The sequence below is a fragment of the Garra rufa genome, chromosome 1, assembly GCF_049309525.1.
Source record: "Garra rufa chromosome 1, GarRuf1.0, whole genome shotgun sequence".
NCBI classification, from domain to species: Eukaryota; Metazoa; Chordata; class Actinopteri; order Cypriniformes; family Cyprinidae; genus Garra; species Garra rufa.
In genome coordinates this window covers 106,673,208-106,674,012 of record NC_133361.1, presented here as the reverse complement: position 1 = coordinate 106,674,012, position 805 = coordinate 106,673,208, and positions in this window count along the sequence as shown.

The following is an 805-nucleotide window of genomic DNA, read 5'->3' as shown; positions in this document are numbered from 1 at the left end:
AGACAAACTTTTACCTTGCTGGGAAAAGCAATGTAACTGGAAGATTATATATAGACATAAACTGAACAAAATTGATTTTAAGTGTATTTTAGCTTATTGTTTAGTTGATTTCAATTTAATGTTTTTATATCTGTTTACGTTTATGGACTTTATCAGGAGAAGCATTGAAATATTATACTAGGTTTGTGCAGGTCTGTTTTTTAATCTGCACAGTTCATTCTTTGTTGTGCTTCCAGTAGCCTGTATTTACAGTAGATATACATACTGTTTCCTTTCTAATTCATTTGCTGCAATAAACAATCCGAAGCAGTTGGCCTTCATTCATTTTCTTGTTAATTATACATAAAATAAAGTATTTTTAAAAAATTGATTAACCAGTTGTATTCAGCAGTAACACATTTTCATATCCCTCCCCCATCTATGCACAAATAGCTTCTCATCAGCCCATTTATTTTCTTTTGGCTACCCAGCCAAGCTCCATTTTACAACTCATCACTTTTAGCACATACTTCAAACACTTCATTCTCATTTGCACAGCATTTTTCTGTTGCCAAATTACACAGTTTGCTCATACACTGTTCACACAGTGTGTAAAACTTTTCACTCTGCACTTTCAGCCTCTACAATCTCAGTACTTTAAGAACCTATCAGCTCTTGTCTTGATTTCATGATGCGGTCCACTTCTTTTTGTACAGCTTATAGCCTTATATCACTATTACCTTCATAGTGTCACGACTATATGTAACAAAGAGGTTAGAATTAAATGAAAGTTCTTTAATAAAATCCACACAGGTAATCAGGGGAA